The sequence below is a fragment of the Cervus elaphus genome, chromosome 9 (assembly GCF_910594005.1).
Source record: "Cervus elaphus chromosome 9, mCerEla1.1, whole genome shotgun sequence".
Lineage (NCBI taxonomy): Eukaryota > Metazoa > Chordata > Mammalia > Artiodactyla > Cervidae > Cervus > Cervus elaphus.
In genome coordinates this window covers 40,073,632-40,086,167 of record NC_057823.1, presented here as the reverse complement: position 1 = coordinate 40,086,167, position 12,536 = coordinate 40,073,632, and the positions used below count along the sequence as shown (strand labels likewise).

General features: G+C 40.2%; 1 protein-coding gene and 1 pseudogene across 4 annotated transcripts in view; one reads left to right on the top strand and one right to left on the bottom strand.

Moving 5' to 3' along the window:
* UIMC1 (ubiquitin interaction motif containing 1) overlaps positions 1 to 12,536 on the top strand; it is a 121,750-nt gene that overhangs the window by 5,214 nt on the left and 104,000 nt on the right. The gene's annotated exons all lie outside the window — the stretch shown is intronic.
* Positions 6,138 to 6,970, bottom strand: LOC122700743 (annotated as a pseudogene).

Sequence of the window (12,536 nt, the reverse complement as noted above, 5' to 3'; positions counted from 1 at the left end):
CATCCCTGGGATTCTTCAGGCAAGAATACTGGAGTGGGTTGCCATTTCCTTCTCCAGTGTGTGAAAGTGAAAAGTGAAAGTGAAGTTGCTCAGTCATGTCCGACTCCCAGTGACCCCATGGACTGCAGCCTACCAGGCTCCTTCGTCCATGGGATTTTCCAGGCAAGAGTACTGGAGTGGGTTGCCAGTGCCTTCTCCGATTGTCTGAGCTAGTGGAGGTGATGGAATTCCAGCTCAGCTATTTCAGATCCTAAAAGGTGATGCTGTTAGAATGCTACACTCCTTATGCCAGCAAATTTGGAAAACTCAGCAATGGTCACAGTCCTGGAAAAGTTTTCATTCCAATCCCAAAGAGAGCAGTGCTAAAGTATGTTCAAACTACTGTACAGTTGTGCTTATTTCACATGCTAGCAAGGTAATGCTCAAAATTCTTCAAGCTAGGCTTTAACAGTACAGGAGCTGAGAACTTCCATGGGTACCAGCTGGATCATAGAGAAAGCAAGGGAATTGCAGAAAAACATCTACTTCTGCTTCATTGACTATGCTAAAGCCTTTAACTATGTGGATCGCAACAAACTGTGGAAAATTCTTAAAGAGATGTGAATATCAGACTACCTTCCTGTATGTGAAGGTATGTGAAACCTGTAAGTGGGTCAAGAAGCTCCAGTTAGAACTGTACATAGAATAACAGACTGGTTCAAAATTTAGAAAATAGTAAGTACATCAAGACTGTATATTGTCACCCTCTTTATTTAACTTCTGTGCAGCGTACACCATGAGAAATGTTGGGCTGGATGAATCACAAGCTGGAATCAAGATTGCTGGGAGAAATATCAACAACTTCAGATACGCAGATAATACTACTCTAATGGCAGAAAGTGAAGAGGAACTAAAGAGCCTTTTGATGAGAGTGAAAGAGGAGAGTGAAAAGCTGGCTTAAAACTCAGCAATTCAAAAAACTAAGACCATGGTATCTGGTCCCATCACTTCATGGCAATTAGATGGGGAAAAAGTGGAAACAGTGACAGATTTTATTTTCTTGGCCTCCCAAAACACTACAGACAGTGACTGCAGCCACAAAATTAAAAGACGTTTGCTCCTTAGAAGAAAAGCTGTGACAGATCTAGACAGTGTATTAAAAAGCAGAGACATCACTTTGCATCTGTAGAACTGATGCTTTTGAATTGTGGTGCTGGAGAAGACTCTTGGAGAAGACTCTTGATATCCACAGCAAGGATATCAAACCAGTCAATCCTAAAGGAAATTAATCCTGATTATTCATTGGAAGGACTGATGGTGAAATTGAAGCTCCAGTATTTTTGCTACCTGATGCAAAGAGCCTACTCATTGGAAAAGACTGATTCTGGGAAAGATTGAGGGCAGGAGAAGAGGGTGAAAGAGGATGAGATGGTTGGGTGGCATCATCGACTCAATGGACATAAGTTTGAGCAAACTCTGGAAGATAGTAAAGGACAGGAGAGCCTGGTATGCTGCAGTCCATAGGTTCTCAAAGAGTTGAACACAACTTGACGACTGAACAATGACATTTGTTTTCTAGGCTGTCTTCACTCTTTTTTTTTTCTGTTTGCTGCTGTGATTGGGTGAGTTCCAGCGCCCTGTTGTTAAGTGCAGTGACCCTTTTTTTTCCTGCTTCATCTGGTCTGCTGTTGAACCTTCACCTTATTTTTTCCATTTCAGTCATTGTATTCTTCAGCTCTGTGACTTCTATTTGGTGCTTCCTTTTATTTTCTGCCTCTGTTTTGAGATTCTCACTTTGTCCCTCCATTTTTCTCTTGAGCTTGGTGAATATCTTTATAACCATTCTTTTGTACTTTTATCAGGTTAAATCACTTATCTCTGTTTCATTAAGGTCTTTTTTTGAGGTGTTACCTTGTTCTTTCACCTGAAACATATTTGTCTGTTTTTTCATATTCCTTGACTATGTGTTGGTTAGATACGCATTAGTTGGTTATGCATTAGATGAAATAGCCACTCTTTAGTTTTGAAAGAGTGACTCTGTGTAGGGGATGAATCTTACCATTCAACTTTGCCTTAGCTCTTGGTTGTCTCTCAAACCTTTGTAAATGTCCAAGCAGCCTACTTTATTTTCAGTGGCCCCCAGTAGTTTAAGATGTGCCAAGACCTGTCAGTATCCCAGAGTGGAAGAACTCTGCTCCTAGATAAAGGCTGATTGGAAGCCAGACTCTTAGGCAGCTGCCTTTAAATTATGCAGATAGGGACTTCCCTGGTGGTCCAGTGGTTAAGAATCTGCCTTCCAATGTAGGGGACATGGATTTGATCCTTGGTCTGGGAACCAAGATCTCACATTCTGCAGGACAACTAAGCCTGTGTACCACAACTACTGAGCCTCTGTGTTAAAACAAGAGAAGCCCGCGCTACAACTAGAGAGAAGTCCATGCGTCTCAACGAAGAGCCTGCACGCCACAACGAAAGATCCTATATGCTGCAATGAAGATCCCATGTGCCATAACTAAGAACTGATATAGCCAAATAAATGTTAAAAAAACTTGCAGATAGACAGAGTCCTGTGGAATTCTCAGTGTAAGCCTTGTTGACCACTAGAATTTGGCAATCTAGAAGTGTCTTCTGGTGGCAACTGCAAAAATCAAGGCAACAGATGAGGGTACAAGCTCTCTTCTGCAAGATACTGACAAGCTGGAGCAAATCAGAGGAAGAGTGCAAAGATGTCACCCACCAGTCTTTGTCTCTGGATAATATTTCAGCAGGTGTTTAGATGTGTGTTAAGTTAGATGCCTGCTCGTCAGGCCAGTTTTTTATGATAAGCAAATAAACCTTTTTCACAGAAAGTTTGGGTGTTTTTCAGTTGGCTTCTGTGCTGGGCTCTTGGTGGTTTTCTGTGTGTGTGAGCCCTTTGAGAACTATTTCTCAGTTTACTGTAGCCTTGTGGATTTGATGAATGCAAGCGCTGTCAGGTTTCAAAGTTAGATGTATTGGGGGTCATCTCTCAGGTGTGTCTTAAAAGTTGGACTGCCAGATACAGGGTTCAAACCCTTCACTCCTCAGGGAGAAGATTGGGATTTTGAGTTTCTTCCTGATTGTGGGTCACTACATGAAGGTGTGGGATTTACTTTGAAGTAAATTTTCTCTTGTTTGTCTGATGTGTAGGAGTTGCTTAGCTATGAGGTTATGTGTGTGTGTGTGTGTGTGTGTGTGTGTGTATGTATAATTTTTTTCTTCCCTGCAGGAAATTGTTCTCTATGTAGTTGTAGATTTGGTGTCTGTGGGAGGAAGTGAGTTCAAGATTCTGCTACATCATCATCTTGAACTGGAATTCCAAATTATCCTTTAATAATGCAACCTTGATACTGACATTGGTGTAACCCACTGATAGATTTCCCCCATTTTACTTATATTTATTTATGTGTTTCTGTGTATGTGTGTTAACTACTATAATTTTATCATTTGTGTGTAGGTTCCTGTATTATCCACCACAATCGAGAAGCTAAACATTTCCAACACCACAGGAACCCCTTTTCTAACCAAACCCATGTCCTTCCTGCATATCCCCTCTCCTGTCCCTAACCCTTGACAACAATACACTTGTTTTCTAAAATTTTGTCATTTCATGCATTTTTATAAATGGAATAATATAGAACATAAAAGATTTATATATTTATTTATTTCATTTTTTGGCTGTGATAGGGTCTTTGTTGCTGCATGCAGGCTTTCTCTAGTTGTGGTGAGCAGGGGCTACTCTTCATTGTCATGTGTGGACTTCTCACTGAGGCGGCTTCTTTTGTTCTGGAGCACAGGCTCTAGGTGCTCAGGCTTCAGTAGTTGCAGCATGTGGGTTCTAGAGTGCTGGCTCAGTAGTTGTGGCGCACAGTTGCTCTGTAGCATGTGGGATCTTCTTGGACCAAGAATCAAACTGGTGTCCCTCACATTGCAAGGTGGATTCTTAACTCCTGGACCACCAGGGAAGCCCTGTATAACATTTTTGTTGTTGTTCAGTCAGTAAGTCATGTCTGACTGTGACCCCATGAACTGCAGTATGCCAAGCTTCCTTGTCCTTCACTATCTCCTGGAGTTTGCTCAAATTTATGTCCATTGAGTCAATGATGCTATCTAATCATCTCATCCTCTGCTACCCCCTTCTCCTTTTGCCTTCAGTCTTTTAGGATGGACTTTTTTTGCTCAACACAGTTCCCTTAAGGGTCATCCAAGTTGTTGCATATATCTGTAGTTCATTCTTTTTCTTTCTTTTTAACTTGTTTGCCTTTTTGGCTGTGCTGGGTCTTAGTTGTGGCATGTGGGATCTTCAGTCTTTATTGTGACATGTGAACTCTTAGTTGCAGCATGTAGGATCTATTAAGGTGGTGAAAAAGTAATTGTGGTTTCACAGCCCAATCAAAAAGTGGGAAAAAGACCTAAACAGACTTTTCTCCAAAGACATGCTGCTGCTGCTAAGTCACTTCAGTTGTGTCCGACTCTGTGCGACCCCATACACGGTAGCCCACCAGGCTCCTCTGTCCCTGAGATTCTCCAGGCAAGAATACTGGAGTGGGTTGCCATTTCCTTCTCCAAGCATGCATGCATGCGAAGTTGCTTCAGTCATGTCCGACTCTGGTCAACGCTATGGACAGCAGCCCACCAGGCTCCTCTGTCCACGGGATTCTCTAGGCAAGAATGCTGGAGTGGGTTGCCATTTCCTTCTCTCCCCAAAGACATACAGATGGCTAATAAACTGGAAAAGATGCTCTATATCACTTGTTATTAGAGAGATGCAAGTCAAAACTACAGTGAGATATCACTTCACACTGGTCAGAATGGCTATCATCAAAAAATCTACAAACAATAAATTCTGGAGAGGGTGTGGAGAAAAGGGAACTCTGTTGCACTGTTGGTGGGAATGTAAGTTGATACAGACACAATGGAAGACAGTATGGAGATTCCTTAAAAAACTAGGAATAAAACCACCATATGACTCAGTAATCCCAGTACTAGGCATAGTACCCCAAGGAAACCAAAGTTGAAAAACATGTACCCCAATGTTCATTGCCTGCAATAGCTAGGACATGGAGGCAACCTAGATGTCCATTGATAGATGAATGGATAAAGCAGCTGTGGTACATATATACAATGGAATATTACTCAGTGATAAAAAGGAACACATTTGAGTCAGTTCTAATGAGGTGGATGAACCTAGAGTGTATTATACAGAGTGAGGTAAGTCAGAAAGAGGAAAACAGATATCGTATACTAATACATATAAATAGAATCTAGAAAGATGGTACTGATAAAATTATTTGCAGGAGTGGAGAGAAGTCTCTACTGTGTCTCCAGCAGTGGAGACACAGACTTAGAGGATAGACTTATGGACATGGAGTGGTGGGGGAAGGAAGGAGAGGATGGGTTATATGGAGAGAGTAACATGGAAACATACATTATCATGTGTAAAATAGATATGGTAGCCAGTGGGAATTTGCTGTATAACTCAGAGAACTCAAACTGGTGCTCTGTAACAACCTAGAGGGGTGGGATGGGAAGGGAGGTGGGAGGGAGGTCCAAGAGGGAGGGGATGTATGTACCTATGACTGATTCATGTTGATGTTTGACAGAAACTAACACAATACTGTAAAACAATTATCCTTCAATTAAAAATAAATACATTTTTATAAAATAGGTGCAGTTTTAGATCGTGAATTTTATGTCACTATAACTAGGCTCAAACACATCTTTATTAATCAAAATAGAAACCATTACAGTCAACACATTTTTACCAATGACAAATAAGTTCGTTTATTCCTGTAGCATAAAAATCCCTGCTTTGGGATTTGATGAACTCTTGGAAAGCATTTTCTGCCGCCTGCTGGTTATGGTGGAGAAGACAGTGGCACCCCACTCAAGTACTCTTGCCTGGAAAGTCCCACCGACGGTGGAGCCTGGTAGGCTGCAGTTCATGGGGTCGCTGGGAGTCAGACACGCTGAGCGACTTCACTTTCACGCATTGGAGAAGGAAATGGCAACCCACTCCAGTATTCTTGCCTGGAGAATCCCAGGGACGGGGGAGCCTGCTGGTCTGCCATCCATGGGGTCGCACAGAGTCGGCCACGACTGAAGTGACTTAGCAGCAGAAGCTGGTTATGGAAACATTTTCACTTCAAAAAGTTGTCGAGATGCTTGAAGAAGTGGTAGTTGGTTGGCGAGAGGTCAGATGAATATGGTAGATGACAAAATTTCGTAGCCTGATTTGTTCAACTTTTGAAGTGTTAGTTGTGGGAAGTGCGGTGAGGTGTTGTCGTGGAGAAGAATTGGGCCTATTCTGTTGACCAATGCCATCTGCAAGCCTTGGAGTTTTTGGTGCATCTCATCGATTTGCTGAGCATACTTCTCAGATGTAATGGTTTCACTGGGATTCAGAAAGCTGTAGTGGATTAGACGGGCAACAGACCACCAGACAGTGACCGTGACCTCTTTTTGGTGCAAGTTTGGCTTTGGGAGGTGCTTTGGAGCTGCTTCTTGATCCAGCCACTGAGCTGGTCGTTGCATAAAATCCACTTTTCGTCACAATCTGATCGAGAAATGGTTCGTTGTCGTTGCACAGGATAAGAGAAGGCAACACTTCAAAATGATGATATTTTTGATTTGTGATCAGCTCACAAGACACCCACTTATCAAGCTTTTTCACCTTTCCAATTTGTAATGTTGAATTGTTTGGCAGCTTATTGTGGAATTGTAAGAGGATCAGCTTTGATGATCCTCTTAACTGGTCGTTGTCAACTTCCGAGGGCCAGTCACCGTGCTCCTTATCCTCAAGGCTCTTGTGTCCTTTGCAGGACCTCTTGAACCACCACTGCCCTGTATGTTTGTTAGCAGTTCCTGGACCAAAAGCGTTGTTGTTGTCATCGTGAGTTGTCTCCATGGCTTTATGACTCGTTTTGGACTCGAATAAGAAAATTGCTTAAATTTACTTTTTGTCTAGCATCATTTCAATAGTCTAAAATAAACAGCAAGTAATAATGTCATTAGCAAAAAAACTAAAGTGAAAAATGTGCATTAAAATGATATATTACATAACCACATTTATTTAAAAATGTATTCCAATATCAAACAGCAAATTCAGCAATGCAGAACTGCAATTACTTTTGCACCAACCTAGTAGTTCCCATTGGAAGCATGGAGTCTTAGCTTCCATGGCCCTCCAGGGAAGTTTTTCGTTTTTTTTCATTGTTGAATATGTTCCATAGTATATATATACCACAGTTTGCTTAGCTACTCACCTACTGAAGGACTTGGAACTGTTTGCTCGATTTGCTATTACAAATAAAGCTGCTGTGAACATTTGTGTACAAGGTTTTCTTGTGAATATAAGTTTTTGTTTCTCTGGGATAAATACCCAAGAGTACAGTTATTGGGTTATATGATAGTTAAGAAACTGCAGAACTCTTTTCAGAGTTGTACCATTTTACATTCCCACCAGCTTTGTATGAGGGATCCAGTTTCCCTGAATATTTACCTGACTTTGGTGGTGTGACTTTTTAAATTTCATTCATTTTGATGGGTGTGTATTCAATAGTATTATCTCGTGGTTTTAATAGATTCATTTTGAGTTGATTTTGTATAAAGTGCTAGCTTGAGGTTTTCTTTTTTTTTTTGCCAATGGATTTCTACTTGCTTTAACACCATTTGTTGAAAAGACTTTCCCTACTAAATTAGATTTGAGTATGTTGTGATGGTTTCTGAGTTCTTTCTTCTTCATTGATGTATGTTTGTTATTCTACCAATACCACACTATTTTGATTACTGTAGTCATATAGTAACCCTTAATATGGAGTGGTGTGATTCCTCTCACTTTATTCTTTTTTGTCAGGATTGTTTAAGCCTTTATAGGGCCTGTACTTTCCCATGTAAATTTTAGAATAAACTTGTCTAAGTCTACAAAAAGATATTGCAGGGATTTTTATAGGAATTATGTTAAATCTAAGATGAATTGGGGCTCATATGGTGAAGAATCTGCCTGTAGCGTGGGAGACCCTGGTTCGATCCTTGGGTTGGGAAGATCCCCTGGAGAAGGGAATGGCTACCCACTCCAGTATTCTTGCCTGGAGAATTCCATGGACAGAGGAGCCTGGTGGGCTATAGTCCATGGGATTGCAAAGACTTGGACATGACTGAGCGACTGATAACACACACACCAAGATGAATTTGGGACAAATTGACAGCATTATTATGTTGAGTCTTACAATCAGTGAGCATATATGTTCCACTTATTTAAATCTTTGATTACTTTCATTAATTACTAAGAGAAGTTCAGTTCAGTTGCTCAGTTGTGTCTGACTCTTTGCGACCCCATGGACTGCAGCACACCAGGCCTCCCTGTCCATCACCAACTCCCGGCGTTAAGTCAAACTCAGGTCCATTGAATTGGTGATGCTATCCAGCCATCTCAAATATTTAGGTATAAATCTAACTAAATATGTACAGGACTTATAAGCTGAAAACTACAAAACACAGCTAGTTTTTTTTTTTAATATTTAAAAATTTTAAGATTAGAAAGTTTGGATAAAGGAGAAAAGTATAATTTCACCACTAAATTGTTCTAAATTTTGTATAAGTAGTTTATTTAATAAGTATTTGATGATCATCTATTATTTACAGAGAATGTGCTGAGTCCTAGGGCTAGACCTATCCTTGTCTTTCTGAAACCTACAATCTTTTGGAAAAGACAGGTATTTCCTTAAAAATCACAAGCATAAATGTATAGTTATAGCTGTGATTACTTTGAGGGAAAGCTGATGCGTTGAGCATATGTGGTAAGAGATTTGATCAAGTTTGGGGGTCAAGGAAGACTTCTCTGAGATCGTAACTCATCTGAGATCTCAAGGATGAGAAGGAGTAAACTAGGTGAACAGGGGAGTGTTGGAGGGAATCTTTCATGCAGAAGTGTGTGGGAAGGCTTTGTGGCAGAAAAGTATGGATGTAGCTTAAGAACTGAGGGAGTGGTTAGAGCAAGAGAAATCTGGCAGGAGGTCAGATAATATAGGGCATACCATGTAGACCATATTAAGAGAAAAATGTCTTAAATATGAAACAGTGAAATATTGAAGTTTTAAATAGTGGAATATTATTTATTTTGTTTGTTTTGGCCTTGCCATGTGGATTGTGGGACCTTAGTTCCCTGTCCAGGGATTGTACCCTCCAGTCAGCAGTGAAAGTGTGGAGTCCCAACCCTACTGGACTGCCAAGGAATTCCTAAATTGTGGAATAATTTAGTGTTTGCAATTGTAAAAGGTGAAAGCTTCAGTGTATAGAGAAACTTAGACAGGGGGTGGGGCAAGGGTGAAATAAGGGACCTAGTTAAGATATTGTTCACATGCGAGTTGCTGGTAGCTTGGAACTAGGGTGGTAGTGGAAATGGACTATGAACTTCCAGATGTTCAAGTTGGATTTAGAAAAGGCAGAGGAACCAGAGATCAAATTGCCAACATCCGTTGGCTCATTGAAAAAGTAAGAGAGTTCCAGAAAAACATCTACTTCTGCTTTATTGACTACACCAAAGCCTTTGACTGTGTGGATCACAACAAATTGTGGAAAATCCTTAAAGAGATGAGAATACCAGACTACCTTACCTGCCTCCGGAGAAATTTGTATTCAGGTCAAGAAGCAATAGCTAGAATTGGACATGGAACAACAGACTGGTTCCAAATTGGGAAAGGAGTATGTATATTGTTATGTATGTATGTATATTGAGTTATGTATGTTATGTATATTGAGTATGTATACTGGGAAAGACTGTATATTGTTACTGTGCTTAATTAACTTATGCAGAGTACATCACGCATAATGCTGGGCTGGATGAAGCACAAGCTAGAATCAAGATTGCTGGGAGAAATATCAATAACCTCGGATATGCAGATGACACCACCCTTATGGCAGAAAGCAAAGAACTAAAGAGCCTTTTGAAAGTGAAAGAGGAGAGTGAGAAAGTTGGCTTTAAACTCAAGATTCAAAAAACTAAGACCATGGTATCTGGTTCCATCACTTCATGGCAAATAGATGGGGAAACAATGGAAACAGTGAGAGACTTAATTTTTTTGGTCTCCAAAATCACTGCAGATGGTAATTACAGCCATAAAATTAAAAGATGTTTGTTCCTCAGAAGAAAAGCTATGATTAACCTAGACAGCATATTAAAAAGCAGAGACATTACTTTGCTGATAAAGGTCTGTCTAGTCAAAGCTATGGTTTTTCCAGTAGTCATGTATGGATGTGAGAGTTGGACCATGAAGAAAGCTGACCACCAAAGAATGGTACTTTTGAACTGGGGTGTTAGAGAAGACTCTTGAGAGTCCCTTGGACTGCAAGGAGATCCAACCAGGCCATCCTAAAGGAAATCAGTCCTGAATATTCATTGGAAGGACTGATGCTGAAGCTGAAGCTCCAGTACTTTGGCCACCTCATGTGAAGAAATGACTCATTGGAAAAGACCCTGATGCTGGGAAAGATTAAAGGTGGGAGGAGGAGATAACAGAGGATGAGATGGTTGGATGGCATCACTGACTTGATGGACATGAATTTGAGCAAGCTCCAGGAGTTGGTAATGAACAGGGAAGCCTGGCATGCTGCAGTCCATGGGGTCGCAAAGAGTCAGACACAACTGAGTGACTGAATTGGAAGAGAAAGCTTGCCCCAGCTTTTACTTTCCTCAAGGACTCTCAAATTTCTACTCTGTATACACCATCCTGCTGCCAGGTTTATATAGGAAACTTGGGTCTGCTGTGGTTTTTGCATGCATATACACAGCCTTTCATCAGTCTGGGATATTTGGAGACTTTATGAATCCTCTTATGGCTGTCTGTCTTCTTGGAATTTCCTGATAAATCTTTGATTTACTCTCTGGTTTGTTGCTTGCCTCATATAGGACCCAACCGCAGGCTGTTGGCCACTAAGATAGACTAAAAATATTCCTACCTAGTGAGTCCCCACCAGCTGTGAAAGTGAAATTGTTTATATTCATGTCCTTCCTTTCCTTGGTTGGTAGATCTAGGGGTGGGGGATATACGGGAGAAGCTCTTAGTATGAATTGCAGAGATTCATGGTGTTCTTACCCAAAGTTAAGTAGTTTTCATGAATAACTATTTTTAATTTTGTTATATTCAGTTAGTTTCCAAGCTGAAATTTGTCAGCTTTTTAAGTTTCTGTTTGAGAAAAGATTTATTAACCACTTTATTGTCATGACGAGTAATCAGAAGTCTGTGGTTGAATTTTGGTCAGAGTATGCATCTGTGTAACCACTTCCTTAATCAAGATACAGAACACTTATCTCAAGAGGTATCTTTATAACTTTTACCAGCCATTTCTCTCCCTCCCCCATTCTGGCCTGAGACAATTACTTATTACTTGTCTGTTTTGTTTTTTTCCCCCACTATTGATTATATTAGTCTTTTCTAGAATTTCAAACACAGGCATCCTCAAATACTGTGATTCAGTTCCAGACCATTGCAGTAAATCAAAATAAAGTGAGTCACATGCTTTTATTTTCCCCCAGTGCATATAAAAGTTATATTTACACTCTACTGTAGTCTGTTAAGCTTGCAGAGTCTAAAAAAATAATTTTGTTGTTGTTCAGTTGCTTAGTCGTGTCTGACTCTTTGCAACCCCATGGACTGCAGCACACTAGGCTTCCGTGTCCTTCACTATCATCTGGAGTTTGCTCAAGCTCATGTCCATTGGATCCATCACCAATCGGTGATGCCATCCAATCATCTCTTGTCCCCTTCTCTTTCTGCCCTCAATCTTTCTCAGCATCAGGGTCTTTTCCAGTGAGTCAGCTCTTTATATCAGGTGGCCAGAGTATTGGAGCTTCAGCTTCAGTATCAGTCCTTCCAATCAATATTATGGGTTGACTTCCTTTAGGATTAATTGGTTTGATCTCCTTGCTGTCCAAGGAACTCTCAAGAGTCTTCTCTAGCACCACAGTTCAAAAGCATCATTTCTTTGGCACTCAGCCTTCTTTATGGTCCAACTCTCACATCCATACAATGTATATATTTAATTAATGGGGAACTCTACCCAATACTCTGTAGCAGCCTATATGGAAAAAGAATCTAAAGAGTGGCTATATGTATAAATGATTCATTTTGCTGTACACTTGAAACTATTAATAACACAAAATTTATAAATTGACTATAATGAAAATGAAAAAAAAACTTGCTAAAAATTGCTGTCATCTGAATCTTCATTGAGTTATAGTAGTAACATAAAAGAAATCACTGATTAAAAAAAAGAAAAAGAAAAAAAATCATTGAAAGTGGGTCACCTTGATAAATATAATGAAAAAGTTTGAAATGTTGCAAGAATTATCAAAATGTGACACAGAGATACAAAGTGAGGAAGTGCTGTTGGGAGCCTTGCTCCACACGCGATTGCTACAAATATTCAGTTTGTAAAAAAATGCAATATCTGCAAAGTGCAAAAAATGAAGTATGCCTGTAAATGGAATCATATAGTATGTACTTATTTGTGTCTTGCTTCCTTTGTTCACCATAATGTTT